This window comes from Zonotrichia leucophrys, chromosome 2 (assembly GCF_028769735.1).
Source record: "Zonotrichia leucophrys gambelii isolate GWCS_2022_RI chromosome 2, RI_Zleu_2.0, whole genome shotgun sequence".
NCBI classification, from domain to species: Eukaryota; Metazoa; Chordata; class Aves; order Passeriformes; family Passerellidae; genus Zonotrichia; species Zonotrichia leucophrys.
Window position 1 is genome coordinate 135,283,551 of NC_088171.1, and position 19,502 is coordinate 135,303,052.

Sequence of the window (19,502 nt, forward strand, 5' to 3'; positions counted from 1 at the left end):
CAAGTCGGGCGCCGCGGCGGGGAGAAGAGCCGAGAGCACGGAATCGACCTCGGGGGAGGCGGGGCCGGGCTGTAGCCCCGGGGCACGGTCCGCGGGACAGAGCCTGCTGGGGCAGGATAAGCGGGGCTCCTGCAAGTCGCTGTCCCCCAACAAGGCTCCTCTGCGGCGCGGAGAGCCAGCACACCCCGCTGCGGTGCGGGCGATAAAGGCGGGGGGTGTCTCCTCCACCCGCCTCCCGCCCTCCCTTCCCGGCCGTGCAGGCAGGGCGGGATCCTGTGCCCCGCCGGGAGCCTCTGCCGCCGCCGTGACAGGAGCCCCTGCCCGTGATCCCCCTGGCTGCTGCCCGTCCTCCACCGCCGAGCCTCCTCTGCCTCTCTGAGTAGCGCAGCCCTTCCCGTTGTGGGGCGGACGGATGTGGGCAGGGAGAGCAGCTCCGCGCAGCCCCCGGCAGCGGCGCAGAGCGGCCCCGCTGCGGAGCCAGACACCGCCCGCCCGCCCGGCGACACCTCCGAGAGCCCCGGCACGGGCCCGGGGCCGGCTCTGTCCTGGCAGGAGCCACAGGCCTCCCCTGCGGATTTACAAACCCAAAAGTGGTTATATGCGCAAATGTGTGGAGCTGAAGTTGTGTCTTACATTGAAGACCAATGAAGCTTTGTCTTCGTACCGTACAACATAACGCTGTGGAGGCAGTGATAGCATGAACTTTCGGGCATAAACAAGGTCTTTGAGTGGTTGTCCCAGAAAGTCCAGCGCTACTGTTAATTGAAAAGAACAAAAGCTTACAGTATGAGACCCTGAAGCAACTTTCAGCAACGTCTGGTATTTCATTATTCTTAAAAACAACATGGGGGCCAGCAATCTGATTTGGGCATGTAAATTCCTTCAGAAAATAAAAGGAATGCTCTCAAAAATGCTACTTTCCAACCTATTCATTCTTTTTAGAAAATCTGTAGGAAAACAAAGTTTCCAAATAGAGTTTGGGAAGGAAACAGTATTTACAGTTTGGCTTTAAAAGTATCTTAGAGTATTCTAGAATAAAAAAAAAATACTAATATTCTCTTGACTGGTGGTAATGCTAGTACAAGCAACTGAAAACTGTGATGGTTTGAGCTTCTGTACACAGCAAATGTAACAGAATATATGGGCTCTACACTCAAAATCTGGCATGGACAGTAAGATGAGCTGTATGCAGTTAGCAACCTAGTTGCTAATTGCACGGTAACCAAGTTAATCCATGTGATTTACAGAATTCAGCATATACTATTTTCTCACAACAACTAAAACTTCCATTCAAAGAAAACTAGAGTCCCTCTTTTGTTCTAAGATTGTCCAAAATTAGGAACTTGCTTACACGAAGAATCACTTTTACAATATTTTGGTAGCATTTCGAGAGTGTGGTAATAAGCTCTATCTTGCTTTCCTGGCTCTTTGTTTTTCTAGTGTAAAGCAATCTAATTGTAATGGATGTAGCATTATATTCCCAGCTGCAAAGGGTGAGTGAAGGTGTACATGGCAACATTCTATCTCTTGCAGAAGATATTAATTTCTCTTCTATAAAACTTTGTTTGTTGCTAATATCAGTAATCTGATGCTAATATTTCATGGAAAGTATGAGCATTACTTCTTAGTATATGTGTAAAATTTCTAAGTGCTTCTTTCTTGCCTTATAAAGTATGAAGTGTATAATTACTTAATACTCTGTAGGCAAGTTATGAACTTCTTTGGCTTTCTTCCTCCCTTTTCCAAAACAAATTTTGTCATACATTTGTCTCACTCTGGGGAACAGTGACATTCCAAGTCTTCTTCCATCTTAAAAGACATGTGATACCCTAATGAGTGCAAAATGTCACAAGCTTGTTAATGCCACAAGTTTGGTTTTAAAAGTCTTACAAAACCTCTTCAATATTTCTGGCTGCTTTTAGAATAGTAGGTAATGGAAACACAGAATCATAGAATTGTTTATATTGAAAAGGACCTTTAGGTTCATCCAGTTCCCCACCCTCCCTGCCATGAGCAGGGACACCTTCCACTAGACCAGGTTTTACTCAGAGCCCCATCCAAGCTGTCCTTGAACACTTCCAGGGATGGGGCATCCACAACTCCTCCAGGCAATGTGTTCCAGTGTCTCACCACCCTCACAGTAAGAAATTTCTTCCTAATATCTAATCTAAACCTACCATCCTTCAGCCTAAAGCTATTCCCTACTGTCCTTTCTGGTAGGTAAAAAGTCCCTCTCTGGTTTTCTCCTAGGCCTCTTTGGGGGCTGGGAGGTGCTGTACAGTCTCCCAGGAGCCTTCTGTTCTCCAGACTGAACAATGCCAATGCTCTCAGCCTGTCTTCATAGAAGAGCTGCCTCATGTTGCAGTCCCCGATGGTATTAAACACTTCATGGTTAAAAGCCATGCATTGACAACTTGCTGAAAACATTCAAGTTATGGAGTTATACATGTATACTTATACCTGAGAAAGTGCAAATACAGTTGTCTTCATTTTGCAGATAAACACCTTTGTTTGTTTGCTTGTTTTCTTTTTTGTTTTGACCAGAAAAGATTACAGACTCTGTCATACAGGGCTGAAGGCTAGCAGGAATTAATGCAGATCTGGTGTCCTTGTTATCTTAGAGCTTTTCTCTTTGTAGGGTGAAATAAAGAGTTTTTATTAATTCCTTCACTATCCCTTTAGAAAAGTTAACCTCAGGTAAGGTTTGATAAGCCACTAAACTTACCAAAACAAATCAACCAAAGTTGGAATATTGCAAGAGGGTTGGCATGAAGATTGAAATAAATATAAGAGTACCTTCTATACACAACATTCCTGAGATAGTAATTTATGATACTAGTGGAAGATTTTAACAGCATCTCCTTGTGTATTTCTGACTTTTTTTTTCCTTTATTCTTTACAAAGTAAGGAGAGCTTTGGAGAACTTGGATTCAGAACAGATCTCTATAAAACAGACTCCAGAATATACTGGGTTTGTCCTCAGATTTTAATAGATCTTCTCTGGCGTGCTTGAACAGTGTGCATTTGATAAGCGTGGATTTTTGGACAGGCTATTGCAATATCTAGGTTTTAATAAACTAGAATGTATCCAGTGGCTGGAATTGTATCTTACCTTTTCACTAATTGTTTCTCTGTTGTAGTTGCACAAACAGGAGTGGCAGTGAGCTCTGCTAGCCTTTAATTGGAAAGTCTGAGTGACAGTACTTTTGCTTAATTTATATTTCTGGAGAGCTATTGTATACTGCCTATTGTAGACCTCAATAGGCAGTAAACCAGTACAATTGCAAATTAATGGCTTTCACAGCCCATAACATTACTGTACAATACCATCTATTTGCATTTCTGTTTGTCTTTGATTTCTCTAACATTTTACAAAAGCTTTGTGTTAAACTAAAATCCCTGAATGTTGCAGCACAGTTTAAAAACTTCTATAGAAAAGTGTAAGTGAAGTGTAGTGATCCAACTTCCTTAAGAGTGATGCAGTAGTAAAAGATGAGGCTGAAACCAAATCTTTCTGCTATTAATAAACTCCAATGAAAGCTGATTTTACCTGAGCAAAGGCACGTAAAACTAGTCGGTCTGGTTTCTGTTTGAAATGAGCAAAGTTTATAATACAAGTCTTAAATGCAAGTAGTTAAGTTGATCCCTTATTCAGTCCTAATTTCCAAATTGGGGGGGGGAGGTTGAGGGTGTGGGGAATGTATCTAATGAGAGTAGAGGGAAAATTTCCTTCATAATTGTTGGTTTTTTGGTTTTGGTTTTTTTTTTCATGGAGATTTACTACTACAAAACTCATGCAGAGTAAGATAATTTTTGGACAAGTTTCTTTGGACCATATTCAAAAAAGCATTTAAGCACCTGAATTGTGGTTTAAATAAAACATAAATTTTACCTTCAATTGCACAAGCCACAAAACCCTGTAGATGTAGTCATCCAAGTCTGCCAGTGGATGTACTCTGTGTTCGTAGGCATTGGCAACAGGCATCTGATCATTGCAGTAAAAAAATACTACTTGGCTTATGCCTAAATTGTTTGGTGTCTAGGTGGTGGGTAATATGTCACCTAAGATCTGTGGAAGGGTGAATCAGGGAAGTGTGGTTAAAGCTGTATCCAGTACAGAAAAGATCTGAAATCAATAGAGAGTACAGAAGTTACAGTGAAGGCAGAAGCAGGGAGAAACATGCTAGCAGTGATCACCCAGCATTAGAGTGTCATGGCTGGAGAACTCAGAACCTAAAACAGTCTGTGTTCTGTGCCCTCCTAAACTCAAACCAATCTCTCTTTTCAAGTCAGGCTGTGACCAATTAGTGCTGTCTCATTTGGGACCAGGATTATCCTTCCTGTGCCAGCTTTGTGGAGCTTTGCAGAGGCCCACTGAAGTCCGGCAGCAGAGTAATGCTGGACAACTCAGCAGCTAGGGAACATGAGCTAGAACAGCTGGGAAGTTTTAGTTTCTGGTCCTGCTTCCCAACAGTGTTCAGACATTTTAATCAATGGTTTTTCAATGCACAATATTGGCTTCTGTTCCAGGACAATAAACACTCCCTATAACAACTGAATGTCTGCACTTTTGGCATTCTGTCAGTCTTCTCATATTGCTCTCCCAGATTCCATGGTTGTTGTGTTCTGAAAGCAGAGTGAGTGTAGTTATGTATATGTTTGACTTATACACATGCTTGTGTCTGTAATATTATACCTTAAACATATATTGACAAAATATCTTATTTATATGGTAAGTAAGGGATAAGGGTTTGTCCCTATGTTGTTATGTGGGTTTTTTTGATGTTGCATTTAGAGTACAATCCTACTTTAGTCACTTTTTACTGTGTATAATTAAAACTCACCAGTTTCACAATGGTTAAGGAACTTGGTTTCTGCACCATCCAATTATTTAGTCCAATTTATTTATTTCCTTCCATCTGTCAGAGGTGGCTTCTCATTTAAGGTGTGAGATATGCATTCTGCTATTATGTGTGCAGTATTTGGCACAATCATGTTCAAGTTTGTAGTATAAGGGGTTTTGTATATGCAGTAGTGTAAATAACACATTACAGTAATCACCTTGGATACACTTAATTTAACCTGATTCCTCACAACAATTTGCTGTCTGATTGCATTAAAATGAGTAAGTCTTTAAAGCCATATTGTGGAGAAATTAAAATGAAAAATTGCAAAGACTTGACTCCAGTTAGTATATCAATAAAATTTCTTGCCTCTGGATTTAGGCAATATTAGTTTCTTTGTCTACAAATTTGGAATTAAAGGGAGATTCTTTTCCATACACCTTTATCCAAGACCAAAAATTGTTAATTCAAAAGTTTTAAATTTTTAAAGGAATTAATTAATTATTGAGGGGTTAAAACTCATTGATTTTCATCTACAGTTCTAAAAAATGTATTTTTTTGTGTACAAAAATGTCTTCCAAAATGTATTCATGAATAGTTATTTCAATACAAGTTATTTCAATACCTTGATACTGTCAGCTTTTCAAATCTGTTAATCACCATTGAGACATCAGTGAATCAGCAATCAATGTATTGCTTTTTTCTTGTAAGTCTAGAGGTTGATATGCCAAATCCTGAATTCAATAGTAAAAGGATTGTTGTTTCTGTGCCATCTCTTAGCAGCACAGTGTTAGATTTATTTTGGGGGTGGGGGGAACTTTACAAACCAGTAAATCTTATTTTTATTCTAATGAGATTGAGTTCTAATTTCCTTTAAGTCTGGTGCTGCACAGTCTTCTCTAAAATCAGAAACCTTAGATTTTATGTCAACATATTCTAATGTATTTGAAAGACAGGTAAAATATAATTATCTTTTAATCAAGTACTGTTTTCCCAATGACAATAGCGTGAAATGTATTAATGTAAATTCACTTCTGTCTTGAAATTATAGCAGATAAGTGTTGAGCCACTGTTGGAAGTCTCTTGTTGTGTACTGGGTTACTTTTTTGAAGTAAGCCTGCCCTCCTGACTTGGCAGTGGGGCTGAGGTTGAGCACAAATATTGAGTAAGCTGAATGTGGCTTAGGCACCTGAGATGAGTACAGAGACAGGTATGGAGAAAAAAGGACTCCAATCCCAGTGGAAGTGGTAAGTCACAGAAGAGTGTGGGAGCACAGCAGCTCACCTTGAGGTGGAGAATGGAAGAGAATAGGGTTGTTTAGAAGGCATGAGTTATGGGGAGGGCATTTAAATAAGGGAAGGCAAATAGTTTGGTTTATTCCATTCATATTCCAGTGGCAATATTTTGATACTAATAAATTTTCAATAAATAAATTTCCAATAAATTTTCAGTGAGTTTTGAAAAAAAAAAATCAGAGTATGGCAAGTTATTTTATCCTCAGTTCACATGGAAGGAAGATGCATGTTTACCAAGTCTGTGCAATTACCCTTAAATCTCCATAATAACTTTTTTGAGTTCACAGGCCAACTTCAAACATGTCTAGTAAATCTGATAAATTCTTTTTCCTTGAGAAAATAGATGGCAGAGTATAGTAGAAAGCTTCTGTAAATGTTCCCTTGAAGGCCTGCAGACAAAGGAAAAGCTACATCATTAAATTGCACACTATTAACCACTGGAGAATGGGGAGTAAGAAGAGAGTAAACAATAAACCAGGCAGCCCTTATAAATGCCTACCATAAGAGAGGACTTCAGCTGGAGTTTGCATTCGTAGGCACCAAAGTCAATCAACCATGAAAAACAAATCTTTAAGAGACCAAGCTTCATTAGTTCCAGTGCTCACTGGGTGATGTGATTTAATTGCAGCACTACCTAAAGCAATGCTATGCAATCCATAGTCTGTGGGTAATTGATGGTCAATAAAAATCAAAAGGGAGCTCAAAAAGCAAGTCAAAACCAGACATTCCTGCACAGCCATATTCTCTCATATATAGAAGCAGAAGGGAAGAGGAGAATGAAAATAAGGTTAATTTTTTAACCTTTATTTTTATTTGTTTCTAAAAGAAGGCCATTGTGAGTACTTTGGCGCAGTAAGCACAGGATGGCTTTTGAATTTGTTTTGCTTCCGGAGGTTAAGTGATCCTTCAGTTGAAAATGTTGAGAAATGTAGTGGTCTAGAGATCACAGTCAGAGAATCAAGGTTTTGGTTGTTGTAAGAAACACTATGTCCTTTTTCCTTTATTGCCCTATTTAGGTTGCATAACTGAAAATGATCAAGTGAATGTAATTTGTGTTTGTCCTTTGTCAGAGCATGGCCTAAGTGAACCAGTCAGCCATCAGTTTGAGTTGCAAATTGTTTTTGTCTTTTGTTGAACCTTCTCTGAGAATTAATCAGAACAACTAAGAAATAGAAATCTTCAAATTTGTATTTTCTGAGACTTAGCCATATATTCTTTCTCTTAACATTGCAGTGGTTTGTGTAGTGTTCATGCTTGTTTAAGAGCTGAGAGCTCTCTCTCCCTTTAATATAGACTACGTGCTTATTGAACTTCTGTGCTGAACTCCTGCCATGACTTTCTTTTATTCTAAGGATAAACAAAGGTCTTGACCCTCAGCTTTCTCCTGACCTGCCTTTCTGATCTTTCTTGGATTCTTACCTGCAAACTTTTTTTTGTTTGTCAAGTCTTAGAACTTGTTTTGTCTCTGAAAACCCCCTCTTCTTTTTCTCAATTGGACATAAGAATTAGACCACAGTATTGTATGTATACTAGTAATAAAATAGACTTATAAATTCATGCATGTTTTTTAACAGCTTGGGAAAATCCTTTTTTGGTCAGGGATTTATAATACAGTACTGTTTGTTTCTTTATGAGTAATCCCAGTGTTTAATGCAGTTAAATGCATTTCAGTTTTAGGACAATGCACCTCCTTGGTAGTACATGGCAATCTTGGTAAACCATTCCTTCCATGACTGTTTAAACTGATAATGGGAATAAACTAGAAAATGTTTAACTTTCCCACTTTTGATTTCCTTATTATGCTCTTTTAATGCCTCTGGGACACCTTGTCCCCAGATTGCTCTTGAAATTTCACTTGCAATTTGTGCATGTTGTATGTTTTAAAATTAGATATAAAATTTATAATTATGTAAATGCAAAATCTTTTAGGCATAGATGGGAGTCATAATATTTTTAAATTGTTGTTTTTAAAACTTCATTTTTCTTATGACTTATACAGGAGAGTTTTAACCAATTAAATATTAATACAGAACATTTCAATGTTTACTGTAGAAATCAGTGTACTGCTGCTCTTTAAAAGCCTTTAAAAATGCATTGCTTTTTTCTTCTACATACTGCACATTCAGCTTAACACGTAAAATTTTGAGCACAAGTCTGATGGAGTGACAAAAGACATGTTTGAAGTAGAGCTGCTTTTGTGCTCTTTTTTGTCTTCTGCCTTCAATTAGATTATATCTGTTGCTTTGGTGGGCCAATTTGTGACACGGTCACTAAAATATTTGCAATATCACATGTAATGCAACTGTGTCAAGGTCTGTATTTCCTGTTCAGCTGTTTGATGTATTGCAGAGGGAAATGAGCTTCATATGAAAATGTGAGTTAGCAAGTTCCCTAATGACAAAGATTTTATTATGGATAAAATCTAGATTTAGGAAGAGAGAGTTAACTTACCTTTCTCAAATAGAAGTATTTATTTCTCTCCTCTTTCCCAAGATGTAGCACATTAACTTTGTTAAGGAGCATGCTAGTCTCGCGATGTTGAGGAAAGCCACAGAACAATTTTGTTGTTTTTCTTGGTATACTAGTTTATTTTTCTTATTTATTTTATGAAAGAAATTGCAAAGAAAATTAGTTGTAAAAAGCAAACAAAAGTGGAACTCAATGAAATGGGAGGGATAAAATATTAATGTAGTAACAAAGTGAGAACTCAAATGATTTTGGATAAGTAATTTTTTAATGGTAAGTCACCTTGAATCTAAGTAATTTTGTACACTCCTGAAGGTTTGAGACCAGACATTATTTGAAAGAGAAATGGTAAAAAAGCTGAAAAGAGTGAGTATATTTCTGCAAAATAATATCCCCTCTGAGGGATAATTCAAAAATTATTCTGAAATAGTTCACTTATACCAAACAATGGCTTGGGCTTTCTGCAAAGATATGGAAATCTATCCTTGTACCATTATATTACCCTCTAGGTAGGAACAGAATTGGATTTTTTCCCTGAAATGTTATGCATAAGAGTGATCCACACATTTAGCCTTTGCTGTTTCCAAGGTATCGCTTTTATTTTTCAGCAGCTGCGCCTGCTGCACTGACAGTGGCCAAACAGCAAACACAAGACTTGGACAACAACTAAGAACGTGTAATTGCATTTTCAGTCAATCTGAATTATGTTCTAATGGGAATGAGAAAGCATTTTCTTTCAAAAAGCAAATCTTGAACATACAGTTCTAGCATAAATTTTATATATATGCAGATATATATGGATTCTAAAGTTTCACTGTCATTTTTAATATACTGAAATACCTGCACACAAATAATTGGTAACAAAACTGAGTTGTAGCCAATGTGATTTTTTTTTTTTTATTGCAACAAACATAACTGACAAAGCTGGACAGACTTAAATCAGAAGAGTCAAGTCAAATATCTTTGTGAAGAAGCTTAATTTTTTAAATAATTAGATACTGGAATTGACTCTTTGTCCCATGATGGGCGGTTATTAAAATGTCTTCTGGCCTTAAGCATTGTCAGTACTTTGATTGTGAAAGAGCTGTTTTCCTGTACTGCTGGCCTGAAATGTCTACTTCAGTTTAATAATACATTGTTTTTCTGTGTGGTTTAATGCAAAATCTGCCATATAAAATTCAACAACAAATTGTTGTTGTTATTGTTTTTCTCTCATAATTAAAATCAAAAGAGAGCAAAACAAAACAAACCACCAATTTCTGAAAATCACTGTTAGGAGATTGCAGTACAAATGTAAAGAGGATCAGGCAAAGTCAGTGTGTAGGAAGTTTTTCCACTGAGTTCAGTCCTTCACATATTGAGGAAAAGAACTGACTTAAACCTGGCGAGTAAATTGACTGGTTTCTGTGATGTATGTAATCCACTTGATGGCATAAAATGTTGACAATTTTATGAAGACTTCTGTAAGTAAATACCAAGATGTGCAGCGATGGCATTTTGGGTTGTTTTTTTAATTACTCTTTTAACACAAAGTTAGTTTATTCCATTTTTTTTTCTTTCTGTGCTTTTCCAGAGTGCTTTTCCTTACTAATCTAGTCCTCTCTAACAAGGTAGTATAATTCCTGAGCATCTACCTTTCAAAAGCCACCAAGGCTTTCAAAGCCAGAAAGATTAATTAAGTTGAAATACATCAAGTGTTTCCATGAGTTGCATATATTTCTAAGTTTGCTTTTACCCAGTGCTCTCTTTGAGACAGAAAGGGCCCAAATTAGGATAAATTTAATTTTCTATTGTTTCCACTTACAGCTTGGAAACAAGTTGTTAATTAACTTCATGTGACTTGCAGCCTGAAAGAAAGTGGAAACCCATTATTGTATTAGTGTGGCATAAAACAACCCCAAATGTATTTGTTTTTATTGATAATGAAAGCTCATGTCTTTGTGTAGGCCATGGATATCTGAATATCCTTTGTAGGGAGGAGGTAAACAGTCTTTGCTATGGCTGTAGGAAGACAAATAATGTTTCAGCTTTTGCTTCACAAGTTTCATCTTGATAGAAAATTGCCACAGAACAAGGTGTTTTCCAGCTTAGCAATAACTTTATTGATGTCTTGCCTTGTTCTGAAATACGATCCCTTCACTGTTTAGGTTTTTTTTTTTATCTTAAGAATAGAAGAACATGCCTGACTGTGCCAGGCAAGAGTGTGACTGTGTCCTGCACTGTGAATGTAAAGATGATCATTTCAAACTATCAAAACCTGTATTAAGTTGGTGGATCCTATTAACAGGGAACTGATAAATTATTTTTCCTAAATTTTGATATTAGTTCTGTTAGGATTCCTAAACTACTGTGTTAGAGATAGTCATTGGTCTGAGTGTGAGCATCATTTTTATTAGCCAAGGACAAACTGCAGCCAAACACATTTGGACAAAATATGACTTGGTCTGCACTACTCTTTATCTTGTAAAAATCATCCTATTGCAGCATTACCCTTGTATATGGTACCAGATTCCTCCTGAAAAACAGCTTCATGTTTTTGCTCAAATTCAGATGCTTAACTTGAGACAAATACAGTCTTCATGAAATACTACTATAAAATTAGACACTTTTGAACTGGTACCATTAGATTAGGTAATTTTAACTTTCCAGGTTTATGACAGGTTTTGGTATCAATCTATATATTTCTGAATTTCTAATTCCATAGAGACAGACTGTCTAACTGTTTTTCTTTTAGTGGAATTAGATTGTTGTCCCCATTTTGGTTGCTGTGGGACTTTGCCAAAATATGTCAGTTATTTGTTCTTTCTGTAACTTCAATACTGTCTGAGTAATGATCTGACCTTGTTTACCAGCATCCTTGAGTAGGTGACAGAACTCTTTAGGGAGAATTAAAGTTCCAAAAGGTTTTATTTATTTTTCCTTCTGCTTATTTGTGTACATTGTAAATGCACAAACTGAAATGTTTGAGAGAGTTTTTAATAATCATCATTCTCATTAATGTGCCTGGTGCTGTGCCCAAAACTAATCTTAATTGGTGCACTTCAGAAGATGTGTACTAATTGGAAGGGGTCCAGAGCAAACAAACAGATTTTATCAGACATCTAGAAAATGTGATCTACAAGGAGGGGCTCAGCTTGTTTAGGTAGTTGAGCACAGCAAAAGAAAAAACAGAGTCTGTTCAGGGTAGTTATCTTTGATGAAAATTTGACCTACTCTCAGTGGGGGAGGGTTGGACTATGCATTATTGGTAAGGTTTGTTGGGAAATAAGTCCTTTGAAAAGAGCCTCATGATAGAAATGCTGAGCTAAGACTTGAGAAATGTGCACTCAGTTCTTGTTTCTTCCCAAAGTGGCCTTGGGAAATCTCTCTGTTCTTTGATCCACCAGCATTAATATGTTAATATTTTTCCACTCTGTTTTGTTTATAGGTCTTAAACCAATTAGGACTTTGGCACTGAAAACATAACTCTGTCATGCTTGCAGCACGTGAATCTAAAATTGCTCCAAACAAGCCTTGTTCTGCCTCTGACTCTTCAAAATATCTAAACTCACCTGTCATTTCACTTTAAAAATTTCCAATTATCTTGCAGGATTTCTGCCTTATGCCTAGTATTGTCTCAGTCTGAACAAATTAGTGAACAAGTTGCTTAAACTCACTTAAAAGCAGGAACTGGTGCAACTTCAAGTTGTTTCCTGTCATGCAGAGTCATTGTGTGCATGTGCAAAAATTCTAGAGACCTAAACTGCATTGGTTTCAGGGCTCACTTTCATCTGGTTTCCAATGTCTCAGGCTTGCAAGTTCATACCTCTTGAGTTATGCTGGTTAGGACACCTCATTGAGCTTGGGTTGTTCATCAGACAGCCAAAACTATTCCAGCTTGTTTGCTGTTGGCTATAGATAAAGTGGCTCTGGCAGCACAAACCAATCCCAAGATCTCCCTGCTGAGGGATTTAATTGATAAGTTAATGCAGTTGTTGGCATTTACACCTAGGAGCAGCCTTCTGTTCCAGAACTGGATAGGCCACTTATGCTCCTGAGAGCAGTAGCTGTGCTTTGAGCGTTTGCTGTTGATCAGCGATGTGTCTCTTTGCTCTGTTGAGTGCAGGATACATTTTGATTTGCTTAAGCTGTCCACACAGTACCTATTAATGAATTGGCACCCTGTGAAGTGTACCTGACAGTTTCTAGCTCTTACTTTGTGTGCTCTGATAGTGGGTGAAGGGACTCATTATCTTGGTTATGACCTGTAGGCATTACAATACAAATTGAAACATACCTACCTACCTACTTATCTCAACTATTTCTTACTTATCTCAACTATTCTTTTAGTGAAATAGAGGAGAACAACATATTTGAAAGTGTCTACATTCCAATTGCTATCACTTCTTTTGAATACAAGTGAGTATTGTTTGGTAAATAAGTTTTGTCTGCAGCATTTCAGAGGCTCATTGTTTATGAGGAACTGGGCTATAACTTTTATTCCCTAAGAGCTCAAAGTGAAGTAGAAGAAAAAATCTTGCAATATCTTAAACCTGAAAGAAGGCAGAGATCTGGGTCAACTTTGTCCTCTGTCATTCTGCTCAGATGGTTCATTCCCCATATTGTCAATATCAACATTTGAACAAAAGCAGCAGCCAGCTAAAGCTAATCTAACCATGACTAAGGTAATGCTGATTAGGTTTGTACATGTATCTGTCCTGTACCTTTGTGGTTGCTGCCACTACTTTAAACTCCTGTTCCCACCCTTTCCAGAGTGCATAGCCATAGTTACAGCTAATTGCAGTAAACTCTTCAGCAATAGGAGTTTTGCTCAAAAATACTTTGGGATATTAAACCAGATCTGTGTATTTCACACTTAAAAATGAGGCAGCTGCATTGTTCTGAGCTATCATTAAAAAAAGTAGTCTCTTATTTGTCATAAAATGGTAATTCGCTGCCTGTACTGCCATAGAAATATAGATTGCCAGGTGATGTGTGCTGTGTAAGTCCCCTGTAGGAACAAATAATGTTTGATTCCATTAGTTGGGTGATATTTAAGAACAATTTGGAATTTGTCATAGCAGTGACTTTCTTTTGGATTTGGAAGTCCTAGGGAATTCTAAAGGAGCTTCTGAGATCAATCCCGTATGCAGTCCTTAAGAAGTTAGCTGATGTATAAATATCCCACCCCTAAAAATACATATGCCATCCATAAAGTACTTCAGTGGATATGAAATACAGCAACTTGTGCCCTAAGCAATGAGAAAGAGCTTTCTAGTTTCTTGATTTCCTCTTCACTGTTTCTGTTTTTCCTGTTCCGGATTTCCATGCCAGGTCTCAAATCTATAAGAGAGTTCAGGGCTGTTCACAGTATGTGAAATGTGGTACTTTTTTTAAATAAATGACTATGATCTGTTTTATTAACTTTTTTTTTTTAATTTAGTTACAAGAAATATGGCACTGCCCACTTCAAGAATAAGACTGGACATCTGGGTGGAATGTTTGTTCAAGGTCTGGCCCACACTTTTCAAAGCCTTGTGCAATGAAACACTTGATTTGCAAGACACTTAGATAAAATAGCATGTAGGGCACATGGGATTAGAATGAGGAGGACTGATTGGAAAGGCTGGCATTTTGATTTGTGAGTTAATACCTTTGGCAAGGGTTTGTTTTAGTGCAAGACTTGGCTTGTGCTTTGGTGAGGGCAAATCCTGAGAGATGAAATTACAAACTGTATCATTTATCATGATTCAATAGCAAGGACTGATCTAAAAACTGTAAAAGAAAAAAGTTGCAATGTTATGATGACATTCAGAGTGACAGCCTTGCTGCCATGGTGGAGGTTGTAAACTGTTACTGCTGATTTTAAGAGAAAAATATTAAAGCTCACACCTTTAAATGACAGACTCTTTTCTTTGGAATGACAGAAATAAGACTTTGATATGGAAGTCCTGACATTATTTTAGGCAGTTGCTTTTAGTAGCACTTTAAAAGCAGTGGCTTTCCCTGGCTTCAGTGGCTTTCTATGTTTGGTTTCTGCATGGTTATTTGAGCAAAATGAGGAGAGTACATGGTGCTGGATCCCATAAACTGAATTAAATAGGTCTGTTTAATTAGTCAGATGATCAAACCTCTGGATCTGAACTGAAGTTCACCCACTCAGAAGCACTCTATTGTAGACCATAGACAGAGAGGCAAGTGGTGATAATAATGTTTGCAAAACTGCTCAGCCACTGTCTCCTGCCAATGAGGAGTCATCAACATTAATTCATCTAAGGGTTCTGAGAAAAGTTATCTTTTTCAGTCAGCGGCTCAGTCTGCTGTGACCTGTGCTGGGCACAGTGATCATGCTGGTTTCTACCTGGCACAATACTTGTCACAGCATCCTGGCTGCTGCAGGACACTGAGAAGTTTGAAGGACAGATTCAGGTTAAACCATTAAGACATTTACCTTCCTGGAGGCTCTAACCTCTCTTCTGCTCCCACTGAATTCAATTAGAGCATTGTCATTTATTTCCACAGGACTATTACTTACAGTAGCTTTTCCTGTATGTAGTCATATGCTTCTGATAAGAACTTTACTTGTTTGGGGTTTTTTTGGAGGCATAGAACAATTTTATATATATTTTTACATGTTTTACAACATATTATTTAGACTAATTTGGAATTTGTGGTTTTTGTACATCCATGAGAGTTCTAATATTTGCTATAAATAAACTTCATCTGGTTTATTTTGGCTTCCTGGACTTCTGCACATTTCCAAAAATGTTAGTACTCCCTCTTCATGTAACATATGATAGACAAAATACTTAGGTTTTGGTTTTGTAACAGTTATGATGGTTCCATCCTGTCTAAATATATATATATATATATATATATATATATATACACACACACACACACACTTCATGAAGCCATTTCTGACAAAGGTCTGGTTGCGGGGAAGGATTTTTAAAAGCATGATTTCAACCCATGATTTCAACCTTTTGAATTTTTTAATTACCCTACTGAGGGCAGAGAATATGTGACCTCCTTTTTTATGTTTCTTGGTTTGTCCAGATAAGGGACAGCTTTTGTCCTCAAATTTTGCCATTCTCAAGTTTGTTTGGATTTTTTGGTTAATAGTCAGGGGTTGTAAGCAACAGTGGTATGGGGTTCAATTGAACTTGGTTCAAGCGTCGTTGTATGTATAAAGAATTTTTGTGACCTTAAATTCATAGGTCTGATAGGCTTGTAATTATTTGACTGCTCTCATTTGCCTCTTGTCATGTATGGTGTGGTTAAAATGGTTTAAATTAGTTTAGTTGAAAATGCAAAAAGAGTTTGCTTTATTTGACCTCAATGAACTTAATACAAATCTTTCAAATATTTTAATTGTTCTTAAATTTTCAATGAAAAAAAGTGTTGTGAAGGAACAACTTCTACATTGTTCTAGATTGACTTACCCAATGGTTGCTCTCTGAGTTTACAGCAGATATGTGACTCAGTAGAAAATTCTGTAGCTGACACATGCATATGTGTGTGTGTGTGTGTGTGTGTGTGTGTGTGTGTACATGCGTTGTTTGCAAAGCAGAACTTTCAGAAACCAGTGAGACACAAAGAAAAAAGAGTATTTACATTTTCAATATAATATTATTTACATAATAATGTGTACCTTTTCTGGATTGGAAAATATATACAGCTATTATCTTATCAATGACCTTGAAAGTTCTACCTGTTCCTTTTCAGTCAGTCTGATTTGCTATTGCATTTTATAAATAGCAAGTTAGAACATGTAATTAACTTCCAGAGAATTTCTTTTTCTTTAGTAATGCTTAAAATAATTGTAGATTATGGATTCCTAATAGTCAAATATTTCTCACAGTGTGCCATAAACATATTTTTTTTTCCCTTTGAGAGCTTTATCTTTTTATTTCTTGAATCCCATTTTTATTTTTCCTTTGTCATTTGGAAGGCATTCCAACATATTGAATGAATTTCTGCTTGTTTGAGAAGATGTTTTTTGTCATGTAAACTGTTTTAACTGCCTGGTAGATATTATTGCCATTTATCACTTATTTTTTTCCATTATTTATATTACATATTTCTCTACATTCCTCAGTAGATCAATCTAGCTGTCCAGCGGATTTGATCTTTTTTTCTTGTTTAAACTATTATGGTAATATTCATCATAATAGCTTTATAAATCTGATGCAAATCCAAACACTGACCAGCTGTCTCTGGATTGTTTTTGGTGTTTCCTGAAAGTCATGCTGGAATTGACAGAACCAGAACAAGAGATTCTACTATTGTCAGCTGACAGTGAGTCCAGAGAAAATCTTATGACCACATGCTGATATGATTCATCCTATAAATCTTCAGTTCTTAGCAAAGATGCCTAATGCAGTAATTCATGCTGGAAGGAGAGACTGGGCCTGGGAGGTGCTTGGGACGCCACAGCCCAGTGCATCCACAGTTCTGTGCTGCCCAGCTGTTTGTGAGCACATGGCAAGCACATCAAGCCTGAGCTGTAGATGGGAAGGAAAGATTCACAGCTCTCAAAGCCCACTTCGAGCTCGTTCCTGGTCCTGCTCTCCATCTCTCATTAAAGATGCAGCCCAAGGGGCACAGTCACCGTAATCATACTGAACAAATTTCACTGGACAGGCTTAGCCATTAAAGAGTGTGAACAAAAGTTCTTGTTGAGAGGTGAAAGGGAAAAGATGAAAAGTGGCTGCTTCCTGTTCCCCTATGTTATAGGTTGACATTTCCACCAAGAAGCTAATGATGCTCTTGGTAGTGATCCTGTGATCGGAACTTCCACTATAAGGTCTTGTTGGAGATGATATACGGCCTTTAAATCCCCTTTATATTGGGTTCTTTCCAGCTCAGCAAACTCTGTGATTCTATTTTATATATCTATATTTATAGATTTATAGGTCTGTGGATTTATATTTATATATACACCAGCATGAAAACCATTTTACTAACAAGGGAGTAATGTAGAATATATTATTTATAGAAAAGGATAGATTTTGAGGAGTTAAAAGTTTAAAGTCCTAGCTTGCTTGTCCTTGAATTAAATATAATTGAGGTCTATTACATGCTGTGTTCATTTGGCAAATATCTAGACATTTGTTTTGAAAAAAAGCATCTATCAAAACTGATGCTGTCCTTTCCATAGTCTAAAGACCAGTTCTGCTGACAACACAGTCATGAAAGCTGCAATTTGTGCTCACTTCTTTCTGAGCCAACACTATCCAGACTGTAGCAACAGCAGCTGCATATCTTCCCTGGCACAGAATGATTTAGGGTGGAGAGCAGATTCTTTCCCCTTCAAATCACTTCAGAAAATTCTTGGCAGAAAGTCAGCTCATTTGTTTTGTTCGAGTAAGGAGGCCTGATTTATCAGTACAGAAAAAGTATTCATGCACAGTGCTGAATTGCATTTACTAAGTTTCTGTGTCCCAGACCAGTTGACTTTGTTATTCTTCTGCTCCCAACATTTTTTCAAATACATATATAGAATTTAATGTAATTTTGATGCAAATATAGAAAAATCTACAAATTTGTGGCAATGTTTTCTTTCTTCATTGCAGTTTGTGAAGTAGTTTGTGATACAGTTTGTGGTATATGAAAGCACTGATCACAGATTAGACTCGGAAATATATTCCTTTTTTTGTTTCTTTTTTTTTTCTGAATTGCTGCATCTACTAAAGATATATGCCTTAATATAGAAATAAGACTTGTATTCTTGTCTTATACACTTACTAATTTTTAGTCAATTTTTCTAAATTCATACTAAATTATTTCTAAATTAACCTATGAAAATATTCTTTAAAGTAATAATATAAGGTTGTCTGATATTAACAATAAAGCAAAGTAATAAAATCATCTCAATTCTGCATTAAATGAATATAGAATGTTCTGGGATATGGCCCTTTGGTGTTATTTGCAGTTCAAGAAGTATGGTTTTATAAAAGAACCCACAAAGTTTATTACTTTTTATGTATGAATGCATGTGCACATTTACATATTATAGAGAGAGCTATATTATATCTCAGTTTTTAAGATCATGATGTCTGAATGTTTTTCCATAATTCTGAGGTGTTGACATCAGATATAATTTTTTATGCCTACTCAGCAGGAAATGGATTGTATTTCTATATCATATTTACTGGAGGAACAGCCAGCTGAAGAGTGAGATTTGCTGTTGTGCAGCCTGAAACTGGGAAGTCATGCAGAAAATCAAGGTATGACCTGTTTGAAAGATAAAAGGGCAAATTCTTTGAATAGAGTAGGAAGGCAGAATGTCGATAAAGCTTTCAAAATCCTCCCTTTTTCTTCAGCAGAATTAATCTTGTCCTGCTACAATCTGGCTTCAACTGTTCCCTCTATTTTTAGTTACTGATCCTAGCCAGTCCTCAAATAGCTCAGAGCTGGTGTTGTTTGTGTCTGATGTAAAACTGATACAGACGTTGTTGGCATTTTCATTCATGTTTCATAATCTTCTCCAGTGCATAGATAAAGACGATTCTTAAGTATGCTGGGAGGGAATATTTTTATTGCTGGGGACTAGATCAGATCCCCGTTGTTTGACTCTTAGTGTGCTCCTCATTTGATCATAAAGGAAGAAATAAAAACATTTTAGTGATACTATAGTTATTTACATTTAGTTGCAGGGAGGAGTCACAGTTAAGATCAGGAAGCTTCCCCTTCAGACTTGTTAACGGCAATCTCACAGTTTCTCTCTTATTTATGTACTAAATCCTTCATACCATCTGTATGCCATGAGAAAGACCCTGTGAGATACAAGTAGTGGTTTAATTTGCCCTTTGAGAAAAACATTAATTAAAAAAAAAAAAAAGCCAGTAAAGAGCTTTTCAAATGTCATTGATACAAATTTTGGTTTCACAAAAGAGAAAGAGTATATATGTGA